We start from the raw sequence: 27,462 nt of genomic DNA on the forward strand, positions 1-27,462 counted from the left end.
GTTCAGATTCAGCTGGTTTGGAGTAGGGCCCAGGGATTGATTTTGTATTTGTGTGTGTGTGATTGGAATGTGCAGCCAGGATTAACCTCTATGTTAAAGAATCAACCTTATTAACTTTAGTCACATCTGTTCCTGTTTAATTTTTCTGTCGAGATAAAAATCTGTTGTGACTAGGCCAAGAAGCACCACTGAAGGTTAATCAGATGGGGGTAAGTTGGGGGCGCTGAATTGTCATTAGCAAAACTGGCACTGTGCGCCACAACCACTAGAGGGCAGACTCTAGCGCTTATTGATAAATGTGCAAAGAAAGTAGCTTTCATGAAAAACAAAAACAAAAACAAAAATCCAGGGGCGCCTGGGTGGCTCAGTGGGTTAAGCCGCTGCCTTCGGCTCAGGTCATGATCTCAGGGTCTTGGGATCGAGTCCCGCGTCGGGCTCCCTGCTCAGCAGGGAGCCTGCTTCCCGCCCCCCTCTCTCTGCCTGCCTCTCCATCTACTTGTGATCTCTCTCTGTCAAATAAATAAATAAATCTTTAAAAAACAAAACAACAAAAAAACGAAACTCCAGGAAACAAAAGGAAAAGTGTTCTGAGCTTTTCCTTGTGATCAGATCCTCCCCTTAGATGCCTTATTTTACTAAGTCTCCTAAATGCCATGATTTCTTCAAAGATACCAGTCATGGAACTGCCAACACTAACTATGGAAAAGGGACTGGCAGAGAAAGAAAAGCTACTGATGCTTTTTGAGCTCTGTGGTGTGTCAGGCACCATGTTGAGTGCATTGCATCCATTATCTCATTTAATCCTAGATAACCCTATGAAGCAGCATTATCAGCTCCTTTTAATAGATGAGGAAATTTTTTATGGATGACTGAGGCTAGAGAGGCAAAGTCTCTTACACAGCATTACACAGCCATGAGGTATTTTTTAAAAAATATTTATTAGAGAGAGAGAGAGCACTCACAAGGAAGCACAAGTGGTGGAAAGGGAGAAGCAGGCTGCCCATCAAGCAGGGAGCCAGATGTGTGGCTCAATCCCAGGACCCTGGGTTCATGACCTGAGGCTGAAGGCAGATGCTTAACTGACTGAGCCACCCAGGTGCCCCACAGCCGTGAGGTATTAACAATAGATCAGAGTTTCAAATCCAGGTCTTCCTGGTTCCTAAGGCTTCGCTCTTTCTTTACTCACACAACCTTTCTGGGGACAGATGTTGTTTAGGTATGTGAATTTTCGTTTTTGTTTTTGTCATCACAGATCAGATGGATTAGAGTGAGTGGTGGTGCTATTGTCATTCTTGTCAGAATAGCTGTAAGTGGTGTACACAACTGCAGATGTACCATTTTCTATAGATGAGAAGAGTCAAATTTGTTGTCCAAATACCAGCTGTGAGATTTAGGGGCAGAGCGCTGGGCTGTAAATCTTTGTGGAAGTGGTCCACTTACGGCCTATGTGCCCTGAGAGAATAAAAACTCTGAGGGGAGGGCTCTGCTCAACAGGTCACAGATACACAAAAATATTCATCAAATATCCCAGTTGAGGAATAAATGTATACAAACATACATGAAAGTTTTGAGATCTAAATTGCATTTTTGGATCTAAAACAACCATTGTATAAGTCCTGTCTCCTCCCTGGACTACAGCTTCTTTAACAAGTGAGTTGAAATGATGATTCTAGCTGATATGTAAGATTCTTTCCAACACTTCTAGGACTCAACTTTCATCCCCTCATTGGATAGACAGTATGAGGAGGGACTCTGGGCTTCAACTCTGGTGTCAGAGATCTCCAGGCAGGGAAGTGGTAGGAGAGACCCTCAGAAGGTGATGTGGAGAAACCCTACCCTACTTGCTGATGGTTAGGAGGCCTGAACGTGGAAACAGGAAGTGACAAGAGAGGAACTGGGAAAGCATACTCATAACTTTAAATGAATCTTTGTTGTTTTATCTTTTAAAGTCAAAAGGAGATGGTGGGGCTCTAGAGGTTGAATTATTTAGATAAATTAAGTTTAATTACCAAATTTCACCATGATCTGAAGGAGAGTGGATTGGTTTCATTCTTTGCTTTACATATTAAGTCATGGTGAGGGTGGCTCAATTTCTCCTAACCTTGGCTTCCTTGACTGCCATCTAGGGCTGCGCCATCCATGTGGGACTGTCAGTGACAGTAGAGCCTGGAAAGAGGGACAGGGAGGGCATTGCTTATTAAGCTGGCTTAAAAGAGCTATTTCGACAAGTTCTCTAAACATTGCTCAGCCTCCAGAAAGTTGGTTTCAGCAGAGCGTGCAGCACATACGATGCCTTCATCATGTTTAAAGAATCTGTGTAAACACACACTGATCACCAATAGATACTTTTGAAAGATTAATTTAGTTCTTATGGACTTTCTGATTTGTCTCCAGACACACCAAAAATAACCTCACTTCTCATCCTGTTAATGAGCATAATCACAAAAGCACATGGAGCATGGCTTTACATCATCAAGGAAGGAACCTTCCAGGGAGATACCCCCAAACCCAAGTAGAATATAATTGAGAATATATATTGGCCATTTTTTCCCACCCATAGAGAAGGAGTTTAATAATTCAAGACCAGCTTTCTGAATTCAGCCCTTGTTTCTGCCACAACCAGCTTAACTTTCATTCATTCAAAATGTAGTAATACTAGGTAAAAGTCATTAGTTTCTGACCATGTGTCAGACATGTTCTAAGCACTTTAGAGCTATTAATTAGTTAATTATCACAACAACTTTATGAAGTGGGTACTATTATTGTCCCTATTTTATGGAAAAGGAAACAGGGAAAAGAGATGTCAAATAACTTACACAAAGGCACACAGTAAGTGGTGGAGCCACTGGCTTCAGGATTTGTACTCTGAACCACATAGACCTTCTCGAAAGCACCATATAGACCTTCTAGTAAGCACCATTGTATAATGGACCAGGACCATGCTGGGAAAACAGCCTTCAGAGGGTCAGGCCAAACAGGCTAGAGTTTAGGTCGTGTCCCAACTATGCCAGGAGCTAGGAGACACATGGAGAGTGGAAGGGAAGCCCAGTTGTGCAGACTAGGCATAGGAGATTGGAGATAGTTATGAGAGATCATGGCTCCATGGGTGTGCAGGTCTTTAGAGGCTCTTTCCAGGAATAAGGCATAGACTAGCCCAGCTCCCTGAAGATCGAGGCTGCCCCCAACTCTGATGCCAATCACCATCTCATTGGCTCAAACCTTGGGGAAGGGCCTGTGAGGTAAAGGTCTTGGTAAGGCTGGGATGAGGGGATGGTTTTCTGCCCATGAGAAATTGGGTTGCCCAGAGTCCCTGGGGCTCCAAACTTTTTTGACCTTCTGGAGTTCATGTCATTCTTTCAGCGCTGGGATATCATGAATAGGAGGAAAATTCGCCATCACTTTTTCCCTGTAGCTTTGTGTCAGGGGCAGCAGATTTCATGGATTAGGGTCCATGATGTGGCTGGACTAGATAGTCTTTCTTTTTTTTTTTTTTTCTTTAAAGATTTATTTTTATTTATTTGATACAGAGAGAAAGAGAGCAAGAGAGAAAGAACAAGTAGGTAGAGTGGCAGGCAGAGGGAGAGGGAGAAGCAGTCTCCCCACTGAGCAGAGAACCCAATGTGGTACTTGATTCCAGGACCTTGGGATCATGACCTGAGCTGAAGGAAGATGCATAACTGACTGAGCCACTCAAGTGCCCTCTTTTTTTTTTTTAAACCAAATTAGCATTAGTTTTATTTAAGTTGATAAGTGAAAGATACATACTTTGTACACAAATATATTAAATATTATATACTAGACACTGTCTACTTTGGTGACAAAATATGTTTTAGTGTAGGTTGAAATATATTTATTCATTATGACTTATAAGTGCATGCACATTTTCTGATCTGATATTAGAAATTCTATATATTACATATGAAAATAAGCTTTTTGAAAAAATTTCACTGTAGTTAACATATAGTGTTACATTCATTTCAGGTATACAATATAGTGTTTCAGCAGTTCCATGTATTACTCAGTGCTCATCAAAGTAAGTTTACTCTTAACTCCCTTCATCTATTTCACCGCCCCACCCCCTCCCTGTACTAGATATTTAATTCTTTCCTCCAGATCTCCGCCTTTATCTGTGTCCTTAGAAGGCAACCTTGACAGGTTGATCACCCTAGTTTCATTGTGCTCTGGGTTGGCCAAGAGGAGTCATGGGCAGGCAGACAGAAAGCTGGAGGAGAGAGCTCTGGTTCGGGTAGGGGTTGTATCGCTCTGTGAAGTTAGCTCCAGCCAGGGGGCCCCTTCCTCCAGTTCTCACTGGCATTCAGCAATTCCTCCCCTGGCCCCTTGAGGGGGGATGGAAAATGCCACCCTCTTGGCTGCAATCTGGGGCCTTCACACTCATTAGGGTTCACTTAGCTCTGACTACACCTCCCTAAAGAGGCCCTTCATTCAATGCTTCAGTCAAAGCCTTCTAAATGGTTTCTGATTCCTTCCAGGGCCCTGCCTGATATCTGGTCCTTGCCCCTTCTACCACAGCTGTCTCAGCTCCAGGTCTGATCCCTGATCTGCTGAAGCTGCTTGGCCTGCTTCTGGTTCCTGGTGTACTCCTGGGAACACCCATACTTTATCATGGGACTTCTCTCCTCTGGACTGCTGCACAATTCCGTCTGTCCCCAGCCATCACCACCTTTGCTGGCTTTCTGCTCTGAAGTTTCTGTACTGGCTCTTGACCCTATTTCTTTATGATAGATCAAATATATCTATGAGGCTCCTGCTATGCCTGGCATTATACTAAATGCATTTATACATGTTATCTCATTTAATTCTTATAATTATCATATCTGGTTAGTGTTATGCTAAGAGATGAAAAAAAAAAAAAAAAGAGCTTCTGTTGCCTCTGCCTGACCAGCATAATTTCTCCCTTTTCTGCTAATAGTACTCCCAGTTTCCTTTGGGAAACCACTCCTCCCTCACTCTCAGCCCTTGTGATTCAGGTGATGCCAAACCCACCCAGCTCCCTGGCCAGTTAGAGACACTGTGATGGGCTCGGACAAATGTAGATCTCCTATGTTGGACCAATCAGAGCTAACTCTGGATCTCTGGTTAAGAGAATCAGAAAAAGGACTCTCCTTCTCCAGGGGAGACTATAAGCCCTGCTGGTGAACTTGCTGCTCCTGATGATACAATCCACCTGGGACAGATGCCAGCTCTGGAGGGAAGCAGAGTCAAAGACTGAGACGTAGTCATGTGATTGTATGCAGTCATTCTTGAAGCTAGTCAGCATCTTAAACTTCTGGGTTGGGGCAAAGCAGTAAATTCCATATGTAATTTAAGCTAATTTGCGTTGAATTTCCATCATTTGCAACCATAAGTAACCTTAGCATCACATATCTGGTAACTTGATGGAGCTAGGCATTGAACCCAGGTTTGCTAGAGAGACTTGAGTTAGCTCCTTCAAGGGCTTAAGGTTACTAATAGTCGTGAAAGCTGCACATGTTTAGCTTTCCTCTCCAGTGATTTTCATTAGGGCCTGAAGCAGGATGCATGAAATGGACCATTTCTTGCCTGGGTGTGATCTTGCTTCCAAGTGGTAGAGGAATGACTATCATGTTCATTTTTAGTGACTTCACTGGGAGCTCTACAGTCTTCCTTAAAGGAACTTGAGTTCTGTGGCTAATTGATTCTTACTATACACTTCCTCTCTTTCCTTAGTAATAGAACCCTTCACATTTAGTTGTTTGTATGGTCATCCAGAATAAAGACTATAGTTCTTGGTATGGCCATGTGACTAAATTCTAACCAATGGGATGCAAGCATAAGAGATATGTGCAACTCCTAGGCACTATCCTTAAAGAGAAAAATATGCATGTCCTCCAGAAGTTGATCCTTTATGTTGGCTATAGGTGATTATTGGACTCAAGCAGCCATCTTGGGCTGTGAGGTAGCAACCATACATTAAGTATGCAACAAGATAGAAGGAGCTTGTGTCCTGGATGACCATTAAGTTGCCATGTAAACCAAACTGTCCACATTTATATGGGGAGAAGTAACCTTTTCTTTCATTTATGCCACTGGTTTGGTGGTATGGTGGTGGTGGTGGTGGTGGTGGTGGTGGTGGTTGTCACTACTTGCAACTGAACCAAATCCTAAGTAATACAGGACTTTTCTGTAAATTGGATTCTGGGGAGGACAGGAGACTTTCACAGCTTTGTAGACAGATTGGCAGATGGTTCCTGAAAAGTGTCTGGGGTCTTATGAATGTCAGTGACTGACCAGAGGTGGGTTTATGTGATGCTAAAGATTTTTAGGGGCCTGTCCCAGAGGGCCCGGGGCATTTTTATATTTATAATTTGTATTGTTTTTTTTTTTTCAATATTACAAATTTCAGACTCAACAAAACCTGGATCTATTGATAGCACAGACTGTTGTTTTTGTCTTGAATTGTAAAGGCAGGAGTTGAGGGCACTTCAGGTCATTTTAGGGAGGAAGGCCTGACTTTCTGCCCAAGACCTTCTCTTCCCTTTCTCTAATGCCCATCCATCCTATAGGTTCTCCCCCAAATCTTGTCTCCTTCAGGAAGCCTTCCCTGCATATCAGAACCAGCTTGTGTCTTTTTCTCCTCTTGCTAAAGGTCCTCAGGATTCACCTCACTTCTTTTTCTGTTTTCAGCTGGGTATTGCAGAAGGAGAACTGACCGGGATACCTGGGCAGCTCAGTTGTTAAGTGTCTGTCTGCCTTTGGCTCAGGTCATGATCCTAGAGTCCTGGGATCGAGTCCTGCATCAGGCTCCTTGCTCAGCAGGGAGACTTCTTCTCCCTCTCCCACTCCCTCTGCTTGTGTTCCCTCTCCCACTGTATCTCTCTGTATCAAATAAATAATAAAAATCTGAAGAAAAAAAAAAAAAGAAGAAGGACACTGACCTTGGAATCAGAAGACCTGGACTTGAGACTGGGCTCAGCTTCTGCCTAGACCTAAGACTTTAACCAACTAACAGGCTCACTGGGCTTCAGGTTTTTCATCTTTACTGAGAGGTGAGAGCACTTGCTTCCACTAGTCAGCCAGAGGGTTAAATTAGATAAAATATGTGTAATTGCTTGATTGATGATGAAGTGTGATAAAATCAAACATATTATGATTACTAGTGTCATAATACTAATCCCCAAGGGTTGTGCTCTTCTTTTAGCTTTAATGCTATCTGATGAGCCATACAGACACTTGATCACCTGCTATTGTATATTGTTCTCTAATTGTTTTGTGGGTCCAATTTAATTTTTCCAAGTAGGTTGGTGGGTACAAGACACCAAGGACAATACTTTATAACCTCTGGGCACCTAGAGTAGGGCTGGGCATGTGGAAAACAATTTAGGTACAAAAGGGGGTAAGGGGGAGTCAAAGTTGCTATTCAACCAAAAGATAATTTGTTGGTAAATGTACCGTTGTCTTGGGTCTGGCTCTTCGCTGTATTATTATCAGAAGCTAATCGGACTTGGGGAGGCAGACTCACATCAAAAAAGCTCACAGGAGATTGATGTATAGCAGTCAGACATCTTCTCAATAGTTAAAGAACTGCTTTTTAATGACTGAAACGCTAGAGCTTCCTGCCTAGCTCCTTCCTGGCATCTGTGCTTGGGAGGCCTGAATTGTCTTGAAAGGGTTGTTTGGTGAGTTTGGAATGATGGTGTAGAAAAGTGGACTGTTTTGGGGGAATATTCAGTCTTGCCCACTGTGTGGCTTTATGAGTCACCTCTGCCCCAGAGTCCACTTCTCCAGGGAACAGGAAGTTCACATCCCCTGGTCTTAGTGACTCTCCCACCTGAACACCAATTTCCTCCTCCAAAGACTTCTCTTTCTACGTTCCAGGCTTTCTCCTAACTATGTACAATATCATTGATTTTTGTGTCTCCTTATTAAATCACAATCGTATTCAATTCTGCTTCCCCAAGTGTCTTAGTCAACTCAGGCTGCTACAACAAAATATCATAGACTGGGTAGTTTAACAGAAATTTATTTCTCATAGCTTGTGAGTCTGGGAGTTCAAAATCAAGGTGCCAATTTGATTCCCGGTGAGAGCCCCTCCCAGGGTGCTGAGAGTCTCCCTGCTGTATCCTCAACATGGTAGAGTGGGAGAGAACTCTGGGGTTTCTTTCTCTTCTTCTAAGGTCACTAATCCCTCCAGGAAGGCTCCCCTCTCAGGACCTCATCTAAACCTATTTACCTTCCAAAGACCCCACCTCCTAATACCATCACACTGGGGAGTTAGGGCTTCAATATATGAAATTTGGCAGGGAGTAGGGGTGGCACAAACATTCAGTCGATATCAATTATCAGTTGGGGTTTGAGAGTCCCAAACTTCTCAACCTCTTGGCTTTCTCCCACAAATGATAATCATACCAATATGTGCAACTTAAAAAAAATTATTTTAACTCTTGCAGAGAAACCTGATTTTAAGTTTTTGAGGATACCGCATTGCCATCCCTTCTGGAATCAGGGAATCTGGGACTAGTTGTACATGGGATAACTGAATAACGTTCGTGGTGTTGATCACTGGACTCCGTCCTGTCTTGCAGACTTATTGGCAGGGACTGACTTGCTGATTTTTTATTGCCACCTGTTTTCAGTCCACCTGAAATGGATCATCTGAAAATTTACCCAGTACTGAGCCATAATCCAATGCAGTTAAAAGGTACTTTTTCTCCTGCTGAGAAATTAACACCTTCTCTTTTGTCCCAACTTTCTGGGATCATTTCCAATATGTCCTGGCTGGGAGTTAATTAAATCTGTGTTGACACATACTCAATTTCAAGTGGCTTTGCACATACAGGAAACCTGTTGAGATTTTCCCTTTCGAGTCCAAACCCACTGATCTATCTCTTTATCCCAGTTTTCAGGGTAAGTAGTCCACTTGCCAGAAAAGGATGGAATTTCAAGTGGGAAATTAATGGGATTCCCCACTCTAAGAAAATCACGGTTCCTATTTTCCTACAATGCTTCCCAAATTTCGAGACATGTCTTGTGTGAAAATTGCTATTTTCTATTAAAACAACTGGATTTATTATTACAGGAAGCCCTTAGAGGCAGGACAGAGACAAGTAACAAGCAAGGTTAGAATCCTCAACTCCACAGCAGCTGTTTCAAGAACACAGTGCTCAAAACCAGAGTCAGAAGATCTAAATGTAGGTCAAGTAATTTTAAATTCTGATTGGATATTGCAAATGCACAGCCGGGAGCTTTTTTTTTTTTTTTTTCCATTTTTTGAGTTAGAGATTTGGGTGGCTTACAGGAAAAGTTATTAGCAGCAACATCTAGAGTCTTTGGTTCACCCCAAGAGGCACGTGTTAGTCTCATCTGATGCTATATGCTTATTTTAGTGTCCGGAGCATGGTTGGTGAACATCCAGGGAGAGCATCTTTCCACGCTGAGCTGCGGCCACCGTGCTAAAATTCCTACATATGCTGGTCCTCACATAGCTAGTCTGTCAATGCTGCTGTGTTACTTTGGGGCCGAGGTGGCAAACTAGCAGGTGCGGGCTGTATTTAGACTGCAGGTATGTCTTGTTTGGCCTGTAAGGTATTCATTCGTTTTAGAAAATGAGCTAACTTAAAAAAAATTAGAACACTTCCTACAAAAATCATTATTTGTGGGGTTGTTTTTTGTGTTTTTTTGTTTGTTTGTTTGTTTTTGTTTTTTTTAATTTGGGTGTTCTGGTCACCCTGGCATCACTGCTTGGTAACAAAGGGCTGTTGCTGAGTGGGGCTGCCCACTTTGGATGGAATGTGAATCTCTGGTTTGCCAATTCCCATATGGCTTACTTCATTCATTTACATTTTCTGCTATATATAAGAATTCACCACTCTGCCATCAAGCAGTGTCCTACACAAATGGCCTGATACTCTTCAACAGCATAGGATAGATGCTCATGGCCCCTGTTGGATCAGAAGATGCATGTTATTCTCAGTTATTTACATGCAAGTCCAGAAGGAGCATGTCAGAACTGTTGGCCTTGAGAAAATGAGTCAAGAATTAAAGGCTAGGTTTTTTGGTGAAGTGATAGAGAAGGAAGATTGAAGACTGGAGTAGGGGTGGGAAAGAAAAGGGGTGCCTCTGAGACCTGGGGAGGGTCATACCAGACGGGAGAAAGGAAACAAACTTTTGCCAAGAGGACTCTGAAAAAGTTTCTGGTTGTCTGGGATTATGCCAAGGAAGAGGTTATGATCATGAGATATTGTGCACCATTATTTGAAACAGTCTCTTCTCCTCAGGAGACTGTGTATTCCCTCAAGTCCAGAGCCCTAGGCAAAGGCTCTGTGCCATTTATTTTTGTGTATGGTATCCACACTAGGGGCTCAGTAACAGCCTTCCAACGGAACTGAAACGTATGCCTGTGCATGTGTGCACATATCTGAATGTGGGAAGGGGCGGGCTGGAGGTGTGGATGAAGGGGGACATTAACAGAGACAGAGAGGAAAAGTGTCTTGGGAATACATAATACATGCCAAGAAATACAGGGCTTTGTCATCAAGATGACAATGGTTCATTGAGAAATATTTCTCCTCCTTTCCTAAGGACAAGGAGTGGTGACGGTTAGTGGATTATATTCTTGCCCCTAAGGCCCAGGAACGCACAGCGACAGCTCTGAGTAATGAAGACTGGGGTGAGCGGCCTCATTTGGTGAATCACTAGATATTCACCAATCCTCTTTTCACATTCATTTTGTTTAAATCTGTCCCTGTTTCTAACTCCGAATACTCACTCTCAGCATATCACATGAAACAGAGTGGGCGTGAAAGGCAATGTGACAAAGTGGGTAAGAGCAATGGACCTGAAGTCAAACAGACCTGGGTTCAAGTCTGTCCCACACCACCCTGTCCCTGCCTCCCCTTAGCTGCGTGGCCATGCCATGGGCAAGCTGCTTGCTAGCTCTGCTTTGGCTTCTTTGCTGCAAGTGGGGAGAATCACACTATTTACCTCTTAGAGATGATGTGAAGAGTAAAGAGAGCCTGGGATTTAGTGAGTGCTCAATAAATATTCCCTATGATTATTCTCAAATAGTAGACTTTCCAATCTCTGACTTTTCTCTAAGATGATTTCACACTGTTCTACACCATCAGAAGACAATTGGCCTGGATGTTTCAGATGAAGTGCAGTAGTTGGTTCCCCAACACTGCGATTACTTTCCATGTTTTGGGGTGTGGAAGTGCTGTGGTGGCCCGTGGGGATATGACAGAACAGACTTCTATTTGTGTGCCATGACCTTTTTCACCTCGGAATAAGGAGTTGGCTCTGGTCCCTGTCGTGTCACACCAACTCTCAGATCACTTACCCTTGTTAAAAAGTGCCATCTGCCTCAGTCCTCTTTGCAGAAAGCTTCCCTGACTCCCAATCAGGGTGTCCCAGGGAGCTTCCTGACCACACTGCTCAGGCCTAACCATGCTGGCTGCCCACATCACAGCAGGAGGGGTTGGCTCAAAACCTCACACCAATTTTCCCCTCCTCCTCCTTTAGAAACCTGGGACGTCTCCCAAGTGTTGACAGATACCCACTTTGGATCTGAACTAGAGAAAATTCCTTATAGCCCAACATATGAAATTGAAGACTCTTTCATGCTTTGCCCATCTCCACCCCTCCCCCGCCCCTTCCCCATGGTAGAAAGGGAAGATGAAATGCAGCATTAGCCCGGTTCCTACAGCCCAGCTCCTCGGATGAGCATGTCAGGCTGGATACTGTAGCTAAACATAAATGAACGGTTATTAATGATGGGCATAATGTTTTCTAGCAGTTAGCTGGCTGTGATTCTAGGATTTTTTTTCCACTGTGTTTTGAAGGGTTAGGTTATTTAAACTTACCATCAAATAGAATCAAATCAAAGTGAGCTAATTTTTCTTAAACACTAATCATTTTAAGGCTATTGAACTAAATATAGAGGCAGTTCATTAAATCATTAAAACAGCCTGCAATAATGCTCACAAAGTCATTATGGAGCTATTCCCTAGCCAGAGAGGTAGTGTTGCCTTAAGCACAGTTTAATCAAATTAGATGGTGGGCTATGTCATGGGGTTTCTCCTATTGATATTCATTAAAAATACATGATTTATCACTAATCTCTGTGAGGTAGATCCCACTCTTCCAAATGAATTTTGTAAATGTCAAGGGGAAGAAAACAGAATGGCGTATTGTTATAATAATTTAAGAGTGGTGTGATCACATTTACATTTTATATACTATGCAGTTTAGGAACAGATAATAGCTTTAACAAGGCTAAACTTCTCCTTTTAGTTAAAGTTAGAACAGAAAGGCTGAACCCTGAGGATTAGCCATTATATTAACATAGAATGAGCCCCAACAGTTGGAATGATCTCTTAGTAGAATGGTAGCTTGTCCCATTGTTCAGCAAATGCTTTTCTCGCCTTCTTGGGTGGAGGGATTTCTACATAGATGTATGCTGTCCTGTTTTCAGATCCTGTCCTGATTCGGCAGCTGGGAGAGGCTGGTTGGTTTTTGCCCCTGGGAGCTCTCCTGCTGTGTTCACACTTCATTTCCTCCAGAGTTCTCTGGCCTCCAGACCTCTCCTCACAACCCTAGCGAAATTTGCCCTGCTCCTTCCTCCTCAGTGGACTGGAAAGGGCTGATAACAGTTTAAAAATGTTACCCCACCCAGAGGTATTTGCATTTTAACTGGGATCAAAGCTGAAACTAAAGGGATTAAGTCGTAATAGTAGAATTTTAAGCATCAACCAGGGGGTGGAAGAGGATTTTCTGCTGCTGAAGGACCCCTCCCTCTGGCCTCGATCAGAGAGGAGAGTGGTCCTTGGTGGGCCAGGTCAGACCAGAGATGGGGGAGGGAAGTTTGGTGATACTACTGCTTTATCCTTTTCTAAGTTGTATCTTTTTTTTTTTTTTTTTTTTAACTGGGAAATGAGCTTTCTCTGTTTCAAGAACTTCCTTCCAAAACAGATATCTTTCTAGAGGGTACACTTTGAAATATTGATATTCTGACTTGTCCTCTAAACATTTTTCCTCCCCAAAATGAGGACTAACATTTGAAACTCAAAATCACAGTTTGGTTTAAAACTCTCAGTCTTGCCTTGAAAATGCCCCGGAAGGAAGGAAGACACTTATAGAAGGAGCAGCAGTACCTTTTCGATATGAAAATGTGCCGGTTCTTAGCAAGACACATGAGATGTCTCCCTACAGTTAAGACAATTATCAAAAGCTTTTCAGAATATGATAACAGCCAGAATGGTCAGAATCAGCAGACAGAGGCACTCGACTCCTGGACGACAGGAAGCTTTTAGCATCTTGGCCATTTAACCTAATCTAAAAGAGAAACCCAGCTTAAATGAAATCCTACTTATTTTACTCTGCTATGTTGCAGAATAATGGAATGCCCACCCCTTTTCTGCACAGGAGATCTCTAACTTGACTCTTGGCTCAGTGGGATGCTCTCAGAACCATTTCCAATGCCAAACTCAAGATACAAAAGGGTCTGGCCATTAGCCCTGGAATCTTCTGCCCGTGGAGTAATGGAGATGTGAACAGGACAGTACTGAATTATTGGCAGGAACTGACTTAACGTCTCAAAATAATAAACGAGGGTCCTAGCAAAGCATCTTGTTAAGTAGCTAAATGTCTAATTCACCTGGGATATTGTTTCAAAATTCATTTCATCTTCGGTAATTTGATGAAATGAAGCTCTGTACTGGTGCTTTCTCTCATGCAAGGCTGCACGCACCTAAGGGCAGGGCACATTTATTTTGATGATTAATACCTGCAGGTTTCGTGGTTTAATGGGGAAATGCTAGATATATTTGAAATGATACTGCCTTTTCCCCCCTCTTCATTCATCAGGTAAACACCTTGATTACTTGCCTTCCAAGTTTGAGCTCAGTAGAACTTATGTTATCCACTGACACTCTGGAAACATTATTCTTGCATATTTGTGGTTGGAGAAGCCTGGGAGTCACACGGTGACTGATTTCAGGTGGGCAGTGTTGGGTGTGCATTGTTTAACTCACAGCTCTTTTCCAAGATGGATAACAGGAGGCTGGGAGAGTAAATGGAATGTGATAGAGTATTTTTCCTTCTGCTCTCACCCCTGAAATCTCACCCAGAACCACAGGGGTAGCTTCTTTGCCAGTCCCTCAAAGGCTTTTGCCCTGATTTTCATAGGTTTATTTGAACTCTGTTAGAAGTGAAAGGACTCAAATTAGAGGTCATGGAATGAAGGAGGTTGAACAAGAGAGAGTGAGCAACTTATCCAGGCATTAGCCCAGGTAGTCCTGCATCTGGAGACTGCCCTCAGGCCTAGGTAAACCACCATGAAGGGCGACCCTTGAAACTCTCCTGCTTTTGTCTCCTTAAACTCCATTTTAAACAACCTGCAGGAGGGAGCTGAGTCACGTGCATTTTAAATATTATGTATCCAAACAAAGAACATCTCCTTTTAAAGCCTTCTTCCACTCTTACCCTTAGTAAGTTGAAACATTTAAACAGAAAGCTAACCTATTAATAAGAATTGTTGTTTACATCCATGCTCATGTTCAAAATTGAAAAATATTTTCATGTTATTGTCCCATGTAATCTTCAAAATTAAGGCAACAGCCCCATTTTAGAGAAAAGAAAGCTGAGACTGAGACTGTTCCTGTGTCCACTCTTCTCCTGCCCTTGGGTGATGGAAGGCAGCCTTGCCCATTTTTCTTACATTTGAAGAGCTTCATTTGGCAAGTATTCACAGAGCACGCATTCCACTCCTGGGACATACCAAGGCGGACACAGTTTTCAAACCTGCCCTGTTGACTCCTTGTCAAGCCTTTCCCAGTTGTGATGCAGAAATTATGACCTTGCTTTAAAATCTCCCTGTAAGAAATCCTAAACCCTCTCCAGGCTAGGCTGCTGCATTTTGGTATCTTCAAATGGGTTTCACGCAACATCCAAAAGTTAAGTTCTCCCAATTTTAGCTGATGCCACAGTCATTTGAAAACCCAAAGACGGTAGAATGAGTCTCCTTGGCAAAGTGCTTGGGGTATACACAGATGTAAGGGTGTTTGTGTGTATATGGCTTCTAATACTTACCCCTTTCCACGGTTGTATTCGGTGCACCCACGGAGCAGTTATGGTCAATTATGTCATTGTTAAAAAAAAAAAAAAAGTCTATCTCTGTTGATACAACATAGACTTTTCAATATGGAATAGTGTCATTAACCTTCACCTTATCACCCAGCAGCCCCTCCCCACAACGTCCCTGAGTGCAAGCTCGTTGGGATGTAATTAACTTCAGACCCAGATCTACCTCTTTTTCACACATTGAAGCCTCGTCCAAGACCTAGACCCAACACTCACCATGGGCCTTCAAGCTGCAGTTTCCTGTAGAGTTTGGTGTGTGCCAAGGTCCTGCAGGGAGAAGAGACACACACATGCTATTAGCAAGAGCATCTAGCACAGGGCTATGTACAGGTGGCAGCTTAATAAGTACTCTTGGGTGACAGAATTGAGTTGTCAGGCCCTCTGTTCTCCTGGCTATTAATCCTTTTCTGTCATGGTTTAAAAGACAGGATGAGACAGCCAGAAAAATAAGAAAGCAAAAGCTCTTAAATCCTAGCCTTCAAATGACTGGAATAGAATAAGAGTATTTCAAAAAGATGAGTGAGGTTTGAGTCATTTGCATAGAATGAATGACCACTGGACTCCCAAAGCCTGGGCATGGTCTCAGAAGGCAAGTTTTTAAACTGAAAGACAGGGATTTCCTTTCTAAAATTTACCTCTTCCCCTTTTTTCTTACATGTAATAACTAGCTTTCATGGTCAAACGCATATACCCCCCTCCAGGATAGGAGGGATTTGTCTGTCTTTTCAGTGCTAATTCTTAGTGCTAACCAGTGCCTAGCACATAGCAGGTGTTCAATACAAGTTTTGTTGAATGAATGAATGAATGAATGAATACCATAAGCCCTGGCAAAAAAAAGAAAAGAAGGGAGTAAAGATAGTATTTGTCACTTATCTACCTCTGCAATCCTACACTCACTAATGCTAAGCAGTAGTCCTAATTATAGACTACTCTATGCAATAGCAGGCAACAAAGCTGGATTTGTATGATGCATGTTTAATGAAATCTTGACTGTTGGGTGGTCACATTAACCACCATTCACACTTCTTCATCTGCTTTAATTAAGCCTTGAAATTTCTTCTGAGCAAATACTACAACTACTAAACAAATACACTCTGGGGAGTAGCACATGGATTCTGTTTAGCATTTGACCTATGATACAAATAGTTACCAATGGACACAACATGGTATATGTTCCTAGAATGTTGAGGGATAGAGAAAGACAGGTTGGTGTGTAGCCTTAGAGCCAGACTTGATTAGGCAGGCAAGAAATACTTAGCCAGGTGAGTGCCAGCTTCCTGGAATAAGGCATAAATCCAAGCTTTCTACATATGTCTACCAAAAATAAGAGCTGTTCTTGCTCAAGGTGAGCTCTCTCTATAACCTCCTGAGCTATTTTGACTTCCAGATCAGAATCAGTGTATCACAGATGGAATGCTGGCCAAACACAACCACATTTGTTCTATGGGGAGGGGCATGGGAGAGTCCCCAGGGTCAACGGCTTTTCAACATCCAGTCTAAGAGATATTTTGTGTTCCTCCTGAGTCCTTCCAGAACACAGCCTCTGATGTTCCTGTTTTCCTTTAGATGGTGGCAAAAGATGCACTGAAGAGGAGTATAATGCTGAATACTCAAGGGAAAGGGCAGTTGTTTAAGGAAGATGGAAGCAGGAATTGAATTTAGCTTAAAGACCAGAGGGAGGAGAACCCAACCCAGAGGGTTCCACTTCTGTGAAATTAAACGCAGAGAAAATACAGTCGACCCAAAATAGACAAGGCCAACTTGGAGCTGTCTTCAACAACAATGTGTATGAATGGCATTCTGAATTGCAACCTTTTCCCTATTTTTTTGAATTGCATCCTTTCTTATCACCAACATCCCCCTGTAGGTTAGAGTCTACCACTGGGTTTGAGGCTGGGTGAGATCTACCCACAAAGACAGTGTCACTTTTGTCTTCCACCTAATGAGACATCAATGTCAGGGGAGGTGAAGATGAATTCCTTTACATAAAGGCACATAACCAAAGACAATCATGGCACCCCTAAAAGGGCATCAAATTGTGGCTGCTTTAAGTCTCCCTTCTCAAAAGGGAAGCCATGGTATAACGATGGAACTGAACTTGAACCTTTCTAGAAAGCCTCTAACGTTTATCTCTTTTCCTTTTGAATATGAATGCAAGAGAACAGAAAGCTGCCATCCTCCATGGTCAGATCTCTCTGAAAGATGGACAATTTCTTGATCATCACAAGTGATGAGCAGGTGAGTCTGTGAATTTATGTGTCAGTTTGGAGAGAAGTTTTATACTAGATGTGGTTCTTGCCATTCAGGGAATGATGATATTTACATTAATTGAAAATCTGAACTATGTATTTTTACTCAGTGAAAGCTCATGGCCTGATGAGAACAAATTTCTTTATATCCTTAATTCAAATGGTTGGGAACAATTTATCAATGTGATGGAACTCCTTTATGGCATGTGAAAAAGATCACTCTTAGGAGCAAACAGATGCAGTTTTTGTAATCATTAAACATCTTAGTTCATAAATCTTTTTTCCTCCTGACCCTCAAAGCTGAATGAAAATAAATGCAGTAAGGTCCATGATTCTTGGAACTTTGACACTAAAAACAAATGCATACACTATAGCCTTTCCATGTTAAATATCTTCTTGGTTTTTAAATATGTTTCCTTGAAAATGGGAGCAAAATGTGTCATCCATCGACATAGACTCTTGTTTGCTTTACAAGATTTCTCATTGAGAGTAATTAAAATATACTAACTTAGGAAAGTCAGCACATAAGAACTATTTTTATTAATGTGTCTAAAATACAGGTTTTTCCTTTCTATAGAGGAAGTCATTAGAACAACAAGGATAGTATAATCCCACTCTTGTAAAGTGAAATAATTACATGTGTGTTTAAAATAATTACATGTGTGTTTAAATGATCTACACCAAAAAAAAGGTACTGAGAGTGGTTGCCTACGTGCATGGGATCGTGAGCGTTTTCAGATTTCTTCTTTTCTTGTTTTCTCTTTTATAATGAATGTGGATTGTTTGCAATAAAAATTAATCAGGATTTTTTAAAAAAATACTTAAAATAATACTCATGAACAATATTCACAATACACATAAAAATTGAAAAACAATACATCATTGATTTGATATGTGTGACTTTTCTTCCCTTACCTCCTGAAGTTCTCTGAGTATAGCCAGCCTTTCCTTCTGCCTCCTTTTCCTGTGTCAGCAGACTCTGATGCTTAAATCTTTTCCAGTAGGTGAGGCAGTTCTCTAGAAATGGGAACCAGGGGCTGGCCTGGGACATGGGACAGCAGTTTACTTTGTGTTTTCCTTTTGGTGGTATTGGTACAAAAAGATAAGCTAAATACAGTCTCTCTTTCTAAGCTTCATTTGACACCAGTTTTGTTTTGGTTTGGTTTGGTTTTTTTGGTCTGTCTTTCTTCTCTCTCTTCATTTCCTCCTCCCGTTCTTTATTTTTCTCCTACTAAATTTGAAGCTTCTTTAGGGTAGGGGCCTCCTCTTAGCCTGCTGTCACGATGCTTCATACAAGGTAGATACTCAATAAGTGTTTGTTGAATGAAGGCCCAGAGATATTAAGTGATTTGGCTAAGGTCACACAGCTGGTTAACAGCAAGGTCAGGACTGGAATTGAGGCAAAATCAGGAAGTCCACTGGCTACAGAAAGCACACTGTGCCAAAATAAAAAGAATGTTGGTGTCGTAGGCAGTACGTCTATGTTAGTAAACTGACAGGGACGTGGGTGAGATGTAACATACGTCATCAGGCTAAAGACAGAGATAAAGGGAGTAAAGGCAGGAATCAAGTTGATATACTTTGGTGCATGTTTGCCAAAACTCTGGTTATTATTACAATTGTGCCTTCATGGAATAACTATATTTAACTATTGCTTTCAAACTTCTCATAGACAAGAAGGTATATAACTTTGTAAAAATTGCAGGCAGAGCCACCATTATATTTTTGCAGAGACCATTCATGATAAATTTATTCAGCAAAGGGAAAAAATAAATCCATCTATATTGAAATCACAATGAACATGTCTCCATTAAAGGCCCCCAAGAGACAGACAGAACGCCAAGTGCAAAAGCAACAAGAGTGTAGATGAGAGATTTCTCCCCATTGAACTATCTACCCCAGGAGGCAGCCAGTGCAACCTTCAGACTCAGGAGGTGAGGATAAAATCATTTTGTTGAGTAAAAATATTCTGAGTAACTGCCTTCTTTGAAAATGGAAGAATTTCATTTTTCCATCTGACAAATGGAGAAGAACCTGTTTTCAGTGAAGACACTGGAGTTAATCGTCCCAGGATAATGGCTACCTTTGACCAAAGACACAGCCCCAGGAGTTGTGGCTTCATTCCCTTCAAGTGTTGATCAAGTCTCAATCTTCGGGATGCTTGTGACATATTCTATTTCTGAAACTCCCTTTGAGAAAAGCATCCTATAATTTTTCTCTGCTTCTCGTAGTTGCTGCTGATGGTGATTTGTATCTCCACTAGAACCATGCTGGGTGGAATTGACCCTTTGCAAGCATCCCTTCATGACACGATGAATAAGAAAATAGAGGGGTGGAAAGAGGAGAAAGCAAGCAAGCAAAAGGGGAGATGAGAGAGAGCCCTGGGATGACAGAGCCAAGAAGAATCAGGATCTCTCAACAATCTGACCCTCACATGCCTCTGCACCCACATCCAACTTGTTTTATTAAAGACATGTTGTTTTTAAAAGCTTCTAAGTACCTCCAGAGCTGGGTTTAGGGTCATGAAATCACCCCAGGCATGCCAGTCATTTGACTTCCCTTTAAAATAATATTTTTAAAAAATTGCTTACCTTGAATTTAATAGGATGTGGAAGACACTGATTTTCCAGAAATAAAAACTGTAGTCACAGGCCAATTTTCTTACTAATTCACTTCTACTGGCTGAAGCAGGAGCACTGCTCTGAAAGAAATCCAATATAATGTTTTCTAACCTTTCTGTTCTTGTCCTCTTTTCTGTTTTTGTTTTTAGTGATTTTCTGAACTTGACCACTCTCTGGAGAAGTCTTAAAGTATTTAAAATTTAGATAAAATATATCACTTGTTCCTGATCATAGCACTGTGCTATTGTGTGCTATTATGTAATTTTAGAATTTCCCTGAATGTGACCATCAGCTGACTGACCTTCGGGGGGTATCTCTGTCAGTGTGCAGCTTATATGGATGCAGCGCAAAGATACTCAAGAGAACAACATTGGTGAGAAATGTCGTTCCAAATATTTTTGTTCAAAATCTTTTATTTTGAAATAATGACAGATGCACAAGAATTTGTAAAAACACTAAATATCCTATGTACCCTTCCCCCACCTTCCCCCAAAGGGGATATCTTGTGCAGCTATGGTATAATATCAAAACCAGAAAATGAACATTGGTATATTTCTGTTAACTAGACTACAGACCTTATTCAATTTTCACCATTTTAAAAACCTACACTCATTTGATTGTGTGTGTGTGTGTGTGTGTGTGTGTGTGTGTGTGTGTAGTTCTATGCAATTTTATTCCACTTGTAGATTTGTGTAACCACCTCTATAATCAAGATCTGGAACTGTCCCATTCATCCTTACCAGACAACTCCCACATGCTACCAGGGATTTCTTCTAAAATTTCCTTTCCAGACAATTGTCTATTGATGCAGGGATTGGTTTGCTAGGGTGGCCTTGACAAAGCGTTACACACTGGGCAGCTTAAACAACAGAAATGTATTGTCTCACAGTTGTGGAAACTGAAGGAAAGGTCAAGGTGTCAGCAGTGTTGGTTCCTCTTGAGGCTTTGAGGGTGAATCTGTTCCATGTTTCTCTCCTGGCTTCCTAGCTACTGGTAGTTTGCCAGCAATCTTTGGCCTTCCTTGGCTTGTGGAAGCATTTTCTCAATCTCTGGTTTCACCTTCATGTGGTGTTCTTCCTTTGGGCATATCTGTATTCAAATTTCCCTTTTTTATGAGAACACCAGCCATAATGGATATTGCTCACCCTAGAGACTTTGTTTTAACTTGATCATTTCTTTAAAGACCCTATCTCCAAATAAATTAGGACTTCATATAAATTTGGGGGGGGATATAATTTACCCTATAATAGGGACTAATTTATATTTCTGCAAGCTACATTGAGTCCTGGGTGAAATCTGAGTTAACCAACATCATATTTCCAGATTATTCTGTGATGTTGAAATGGCATACACAGATTGGTATTCTAGGCTGCTGCCTGGAAGGCCTGATTCAAGTATCCCAATGAAGGAATTCTCGGGATCTAAGAAAATTCCAACACTTGAATAAATAAAAACAATACAGAGAAAATGATATGTTTATTTGGGAGCTCGATAGTAAATGGAAATTTTCCATACTAGATTGTTGGTTCTCACCAAGCATGAGGTAACTTGAGTCATTTCTATGTTGTATGTTTCTGAGACACCTTTTTAAAAAAAGAAGGCACTTTTTTTAAAGCTTATTATTATTATTATTATTATTATTTTAGTAATCTCTACACCCAACATGGGGCTCAAACTCATGACCCTGAAATCAAGAGTCACATGGTCTTCTGACTGAGTCAGCCAGGTGCCCCCAAAAGGCACTTGCAACAACAACCAAACAACAACAAAAAGAAAACAATCTAATTCAAAAATAGGACTTAAGTAGACATTTCTCCAAAGAAGATTTACAAATGCCCAATAAGCACATGAAAAGATGTTCAACATCATTAGAGGAATGCAAATCAAAACCACAGAGAGATCCTATTTCACACCTTCTAGGGCAGCTATAATTTTTTTTTTTTTTAAAGGAAAACAACAAGTGTTGGTGAGGATGTAGAGAAATTGAAACCTTGTGCACTGCTGTTGAGAATGTAAAATGGTGCAGCCGCTATGGAAAGCAATTTGGCAGATCCTCAAAAAGTTAAACATAGAACTACATATAACCCAGAAATTCCACTCCTAGATGTATATTCAAAAGGACTGAAAGCAGGGACTCAGAGAGATACTTGCATACCAATGTTAATAGCAACATTATTCACAAGAGCCAGAAGATGGCGAATGTCAACAGATAAATAGATATACAAAATGTAGTATATTACACGTGATGGAATACACTTCAGTCAGATAAAGGAATGAAATTTTGACACATGCTACAGCATAGATGGACCTCAAAAACATTATGCTTAGTGAAATACACCAGACACAGAAGAACAAATTGTGTACGATTCTACTTATATGAGGTAATGAGAACAAGCAAGTTCATAGAGACAGAAAGTACCATAAAAGTTACACAGGGTAGAGGCTGGGGGAAGGGGAGTTATTATTCAATGTATCCAGAGTTTATGCTGGGGATGATGAAAAAGGTTTGGGTGTAGACAGTGGTGATGGGTACATGGTATTTTGGATATATTTAATGGCACTGAATTGTACACTTGCAAATGGTTAAAATGATAAATTTTATATTATATATATGTTTTACCACAATAAAAAAAATGTAGCAAATGCATTAAAAAGATATGTTTTGGGGAAAACAGAGCTCATAGGCTCATCTGTTTCTGCCAGATTGGTTAAGAGGACTCCTTGAAGTCCTACTCAGACATGGCTTCTCTTCACTTCATTAATTTATTGTAACTCAATATACTAAATGCTTATTCAGCACTTACTCCATATAAGGCACTGTCTCTGTTCCTGATTAGTTCACATAAAGGATGGGAATTGATGGAATAAGAGAAATATTAGCAAAGAACCATGGAAAAGAAAGGTTAACTCCAGTCCTGGGATAGAACCAGTTCAGGGAATCATTTAAGTTTTGAAAAGAAATTGATCTTGAATGGTGGATAAGATTTTACCGTGTAGAGGTGAGTGGAGAGAGCATTTTGGTCTAGAGAGAGTGAATACCATGCAGAAACCTAGGAACAGCAAATAGTCAATGTGACTCTGGATTAGGGTGTGCTGAGGGAGAGTGAGGAGTCGAGCCTGTCAAGTATGGTTGGGGTCTATCATAGAAAACCTGGTCAATGGGTTGAGGACATCATACAGCCTTTGGTAGCCAGTTGTGAAGAGATGAAATGATTGGAATTGTGCTTCTGCGAGACTCTTCAGTGGAGTTTGCTGGGTTTAATGTGATAGTTCAGACAAGGGCCTCAAATAGGGTGATGGCAGCAAACATGGAACAGCCTGGAGCAAGATGATGGTTGTTCCTCAGAGGAACATGACTTTGGGTGGAGGGTGGAGAAAAGAAAGTAAGAAAGTCTCAAGAAGAAGGCATTTGAGGAGAGAAATCAGAGAGTCTGATTCCCCAGCAAATGGATTGTGAGGGCTTCCCATATTGGAAACACTACAAATGCATACTTTTAACCATATCAAGGCCTTTGCCCATCGGTTCTCTCTCTCATTCTCTGAGGAGCTATTTCAGGCCTTCTCCACATTCCTCAGATTTCCTCCTGTTCCACCATTTTCCTCCTCATTCTCAGCCTCCAACTTTGCCAAGAATCCTTGAAATCATCAAATCAGAATTCCTTCAGCTTCTTGTCATCCTGGCGACAAACTGGCCTGCATCTGACCCTGCTCTCTCCCTTTCCCTCCTGCCCCATGCACCTGAACCCCCTTGGAACCTGAAATGATCAATTATTCCCACTGTCATATGAACATTGATCAGTTCTCTTCTTACTTGACTACACTTGGGTTTTTGTTTTTAACAGATTGATTGAGATATTATTTATATACCATACAATATATTCATTTAAAATGTCCAATTAGTATATTCACAGAATTGTGTAACTATCTCTACAATTCTTTTTTTTTCAGTTATTGCTTATGTATCTTTTTTATTGTGAAATACACAAAACAAAGTTTACCATCTTAGTCATTTTTAAAAATTTATTTATTTATTTATTTAAAGCCATCTCTACGCCCAATGTGGGGCTTGAACTCACAACCCCAAGATCAAGAGTCCGTTGCTCCACCAACTGAACCAGCCAGGATCCCCATCATTGTAGCCATTTTTAAATGTATGCTTCAGCATGTCACATTGTTGTGCATCACCATCTTCTCCAGAACTCTTTTCATTTTGTAAAACTGAAACTCTGTATCCACTCAACAATAACTCTCCCCCTCCTTTTTCTCCCTAGCCCCTGGCAACTACAGTTCTATTTTCTGTCTTTATGAATTTGGCTACTCTAGCTATGTCATGTAAGTGGAATCATACAGTTTTTGTCCTTTTGGGATTAGCTTATTTTACTTAACATAATGTCCTTAAACATCCATGTTTAGCATGTGTCAGGGTTTCTCCTTCCTTTTTAAGGTTGAATAATATTCCATTATATTTTGTTCTTCCATCTATCCTTTGATGGGATCTTGGGTTGTTTCTACCTTTTGGCTATTCTGACTAATGCTGCTGTGAACATTGATGTGCAAGTAAATTCCCCATTGCCTATTCTTGGTTTTGTTTTTTTTTAAGACTTTATTTATTTAGAGAGAATGAGCAGGGGGAAGGACAGAGGGAAAGAGAGAGTCTCAAGCAGTCTCTGCACTGAGCATGGAGCGTGGTGAGGGGCTCAATCTCATGACCCTGAGATCATGACTTGAACTGAAATCAAGTCAGATGCTTAACTGAGCCACCCAGGAGCCCCTTTATTCTTGGGTTTTTGACACTAATGTTTTTCCTTCCTTGAAGAACTCTCTTGCATTGGCTTCTAGATAATTACCCTTTTCTGATTTCTCTCTACTTCTCTAGTTGCACCTTTGCTCCATTTCCTTTGTCATCAGTTAAACTTTGACATTTATCCGAATTCCATTCTTGACCCTTTTTTCCTCTCATTCTATACTCTCTCTGGGTGGTCTTACTTATTTTCATGATTCCTATGGTGATTTTCAAATCTCTATTTCCAGTCCTAGCTGCTTAAGACCACAACTAATTTGTTTACACTTCCTTGTGGGCTCTCACTCTTCTAAATCCACCGGCTTCTCTCCCTCTCCATTGCACTCTCTGGCTCTCAACAAGCACCATCCATCATCTCTTGCCTAGAGTACCTCACTGCCTCCTACCTTCTCCCTACTTCCAGTCTTTGCCTTTTTCAAATATACATAGTTCCCAGAGAGATTTTCTACAGTGTGAAATCTGATCATCTTGTTCCACACTAAACAACTGCTTCTCCAGTCACTTCAGTAAGTTTTTTCTTGCCTTAAGGTCACTACACAGGCTGTTCCTTCTGTTTGAATGCTCTTCTAAACACCCCCCCAACACCTGATTGACTTCACCACCTATGTCAGCTTATACCTCACTTTCTCTGGAAGGCTTTGTCCTACCCCCTACCAAGGCAGTGTGGCTCTGCTCACACCCTAGTCATCCACTTATTCTTCTGCATCTCCTATCGCAATGCAAGCTCCCTGTGTGCTTGAATGGCACACAGTAGGCCCTCAATATATATTTGCTGCATGAATTTTTGACAACTGTTTTCTAGCACAAAGTTGGAACTATTGCTCTGGAACTTGATGGAGAAGACTAGTTTGAGGATCTAAATGGGAACCTGAGAACTAACTGCATGCAGAAAACAGTAGAAGCACTGAATTATAGTCAATGTTTATTGAATATGAATATATATATATCTTACTAAAAATAAGTATGTCAATATACTATTAGTATGTATTACTAGCATTTGAAGTATATGCTACAAATAGGTATGTATATATAAAATAAGTATATATGTTGTTATTAAGAATCTGAACATATACTCTACTACATAAACTTTGCTACAGTCAGATTTTTAAGGCAAATGCAAAGAATTTTCAAGATTCTCTGTTTTCAAAATTTCTTAACTTCGTGTTTTAAGCCCAGAGTCATTAATAACTATTTGGGCAGCTCCACATAGTCCATGTTCAGAATAGACTTGTTCATGCTAAGATTTAAGGCATCCATTCCAGTGAACTGCATGCTCACAAAATCACCTTTGCCTGTTGTCCTGGGGTGCCTGGTGGCTCAGTCAGTTAAATGTCTGCTCTTGATCTCAGCTGGGGTCTTGATCTCAGAGTTGTGTGTTCAAGCCCTGCACTGGGCTCGACACTGGACATGGAGCCTACTTAAAAAAAAAAAAAAATCTTAAATGACTAGGCCCCAAAAGTATGATGATGCTATTCCTAAGCCGTCACTGGGTGTACTTCGTCTCCATGACACATGTAGGCCTCCCAGCAGCCCAAAGAGATAGATATCGTTATGCCCATTTCACAGATGCAGCTGCTGAGAGTTAGACAGGTTATTCAGTTTGCCCAAGGTCACTCAGCTTAGAAATTGGGAAGCCAGAATTCAAGCTTCAGGCTGGTCAGACTCAATGCCCAGGCTCACCAGCCCTGTACTGAGCAGCTTCCTTTGCCCTGAAGCAAAGCCAGGCTGCCTGGGGTCTGATGGCGGCACGGATAAAACGGTACGATGGCAAGCACATGGCAAATGTACAGTGTTCCTCATTCATGAGGAGCTTCAAATTCCATCACCGCTTTTTGTCTTTACAAGAACCCCAGGAGTGCGAGGACAGGGCCATTATCCCCATTTTAGAGATGAAGGAACTGAGACACAGGCAGGTTAAGCGACTCGTCCACTGTCTCACAGCGAGGCAGCATACAGCTGATATTAGAACCCAGGTCTCCTAGCTTTTAGTTAAAAAGCTTTTTTCCATTACAGCACAACCTTGTGGCCTTCAGCTTTCAGACTCCGATTGAACAGCAGCATATGAATTAACTGAGGTTACTGTATTATCCCCTAAAATGACGGCTTCCCATTTAAAAAAAAAAAAAAAAAGGACAGCAAAAATTCACCAATGGAACATGTGCAAAATACATTTTTACAAGGTCATTCTTACCCAGAGCTGTTTTTTAAAAATATTATTTTCCATTTGGGCTTTTGGTCTATGATCCCATGGTATGCGCAGTTAAATTGTAAATTAAAATTTTAAACAATGTTTCAGAATTGATTTCTGGTTAACAGGACTGGTTTGGAAAGATGGTGGGTTTGGAAGATGTACGCTAAAAGGTGTTGAGAAATCGGTTCACCTGAACAGTGAGGGAATTTAGAGATGTTGATTTGGAAAGAACCCAAGGAGTTCTAGCCGCAGGTGGGTTTGGTGATCCTGCACGCCAGTGTGATAGACACTGTGTGTTAGTGACATGTATGTCACAGGACAGGCCTGCATGACAGGCCACAATGGGGATGGCAACAGTGACATGGTTACCAAATACTGTATATAATGTGCACCCTTAGCACACTTGTTGGGATTGGTATTGGTTTAATGAAAAACATTTTTGTTTGTGGAAAGTATGGTGTCTTTAAAACACTTACAGCTACATCT

The 27,462-nt window shown here is 41.2% G+C and overlaps 1 long non-coding RNA gene across 2 annotated transcripts in view; it reads right to left on the minus strand.

The window, feature by feature from the left end:
- Positions 1 to 1,862: 1,862 nt before the first annotated feature.
- LOC116877241 overlaps positions 1,863 to 27,462 on the minus strand; it is a 44,157-nt gene continuing 18,557 nt past the window's right edge. For both annotated transcript variants that reach the window (XR_004384591.1, XR_004384590.1), the window contains exons 3-6: positions 19,955 to 20,064; positions 18,279 to 18,405; positions 15,331 to 15,381; positions 1,863 to 2,166 (exon numbers count right to left, since the gene is read on the minus strand). This is a non-coding gene — a long non-coding RNA (uncharacterized LOC116877241). The remainder of the gene's footprint in view (positions 2,167 to 15,330; positions 15,382 to 18,278; positions 18,406 to 19,954; positions 20,065 to 27,462) is intronic.

Source organism: Lontra canadensis, unplaced genomic scaffold, assembly GCF_010015895.1.
Source record: "Lontra canadensis isolate GAN:19392208 unplaced genomic scaffold, GSC_riverotter_1.0 scaffold50, whole genome shotgun sequence".
Taxonomy (NCBI): domain Eukaryota; kingdom Metazoa; phylum Chordata; class Mammalia; order Carnivora; family Mustelidae; genus Lontra; species Lontra canadensis.